We start from the raw sequence: 2396 nt of genomic DNA on the forward strand, positions 1-2396 counted from the left end.
ATTGTATATTCTCTTCTTTTTATCCTATTTTGTTTGTAGTTGCTTGGGGACAAGCAACAATTTAAGTTTGGTGTTGTGATTAGCGGATAATTTATATGCTTTTTAGCATTGTTTTTAGGTAGTTTTTAGTATGATTTAGTTAGTTTTTAGTATATAATTATTAGTTTTTAAATAAAAATCACATTTCTGGACTTTACTATGAGTTTGTGTGTTTTTCTGTGATTTCAAATATTTTCTGGCTGAAATTGAGGGACTTGAGCAAAAATCTGATTCAGAGGCTGAAAAAGGACTGCAGATGCTGTTGGATTCTGACCTTCATGCACTCGAAGTGAATTTTCTGGAGCTACAGAAGCTCAATTGGCGCTCTTTCAATTGCGTTAAAAAGTAGACATCTTGGGCTTTCCAGAAATATATAATAGTCCATACTTTTCTTGAGATTTGATGGCCCAAACTGGCGTTCAAAGTCAGCCCAAGGAATTCTTGCGTAAAACGCCCAAACTGGCACCAAAGCTGGCGTTTAACTCCAGGAATAGCCTAAGCACGAAAAAGCTTCAATGCTCAGCCCAAGCACACACCAAGTGGGCCCCAGAAGTAGATTTTTGCATCATTTACTTATTTCTGTAAACCCTAGACCATTAGTTCATTATAAATAGGACCTTTTGCTATTGTATTTTCATCTTGAAATCTATCTTTTAATCATGTTTTGATTATTGAACCCTCTTTGGGAGGCTGGCCATTCGGTCATGCCTAGACCTTCTTTCACTTATGTATTTTCTATGGTGGAGTTTCTACACCCTATAGATTAAGGTGTGGAGCTCTGCTATTCTTCATGAATTAATATAAGTACTATTTGTTTTCTCTTCAATTCACGCCTACTTCTTCTTTAAGATATCCACTCGCACTTCAACCTAATGAATGTGATGATCCGTGATACTCATCATCATTCTCACCTATGAGCGCGTGCCTGACAACCACTTTCGTTCTATCTGCAATAGTTTGAGTGCGTATCTCTTGGCAATAGGAAAGCAGAGGTTCTGAAGCAACAAAGCATCTCTAGATGCTTATCTGAAATTCCTACCTATGAATTACATATGTATTTCTATCCTATTTTATATTTTATTTATCTTTTAATTATCAAAACCTTATAACCATTTGAATCTGCTTGACTGAGATTTACAAGGATGACCATAGCTTGCTTCAAGCCGACAATCTCCATGGGATCGACCCTTACTCACGTAAGGTTTATTACTTGGACGACCTAGTGCACTTGCTGGTTAGTTGTGCGAAGTTGTGAAAAAGAGTTGAGATTACAATTGTGCGTACCAAGTTGTTGGCACCATTGAGATCACAATTTCGTGCACCACATAGCTCCAAACTAACAAACAATTTTCACATAAAAAATTTGAGTTGTCACAAGTACAAACCCCAAATAAGAATTAACCGAAGTATTTAAACCTCGGGTCGTCTCACAAGGAATTGCAATGAAATGAATGATTATTGGCTATGAAGGAATAAGGGGGTTTGATTTATAATTGGCAAGAAAAATAAATGACAAGAAGGTAAAATGACAAGAGCTAATAAAATAAATGGAAAGAACTCTTGGCTAAACATAGGTAATTGAGATCACCATCCTTGTCTACAAACCATACATTGATAATTATGAGGAACCAAGCTCATCAAGGCTACTTCTATGCTTGAAGTATATCAAATGGATTGATCAACATCAATTCATAGGTTCTAACCTATCTACTAATTAGATTAGTAGTGGGTTAGTATCAATGGATATCAAATTGATCACCAATGGTTCTCAAATCACCAACTAAATGAGACCCAATGACTCAAGGTCACTCAATTCCCTTAGCCTAGGCCAAGAGTAAAGCAAAATACTCAAAAACTAGTGGAAGCATTTTAACAAACACATAGAGTGCAAGAAAAGTAAACATCACAAAATGCTAGAATTAATGAAACCCATGATTACCACAAGCAAGAAATCAACAATAGCAATTAAGATCAACATAAAAGAAACATAGAAACATGAAATTGCATTAAAAGGAAATTAGATCCAACAATGGTTTATCAACATAAAAGTAACAAAATAAGGGAAATGAACAAGAGGAACTAAGAAGATTAAGATGTAACAACAAGAAATTAAAAGGGAAGACTAAATCAAAACAAGAATTGAAAATTGGAATGAAGAAAATTAAACCTAAACTACCCTAAATTCTAGAGAGAAGGGAGAGCTTCTCTCTCTAGAATTCTAACCTAAACCATGATGAAAACTAAACTATGACTACTTGGTTCATTCCCCCTTCAATCCTTGGGTTCAATAGCATCAGAAATGAGTTGGGTTGGGCCCAAAATGAGCTGCAAATCGCTGGCCACGATTTTACTTTAGT

The sequence above is a fragment of the Arachis hypogaea genome, chromosome 16 (genome assembly GCF_003086295.3).
Source record: "Arachis hypogaea cultivar Tifrunner chromosome 16, arahy.Tifrunner.gnm2.J5K5, whole genome shotgun sequence".
NCBI lineage: Eukaryota > Viridiplantae > Streptophyta > Magnoliopsida > Fabales > Fabaceae > Arachis > Arachis hypogaea.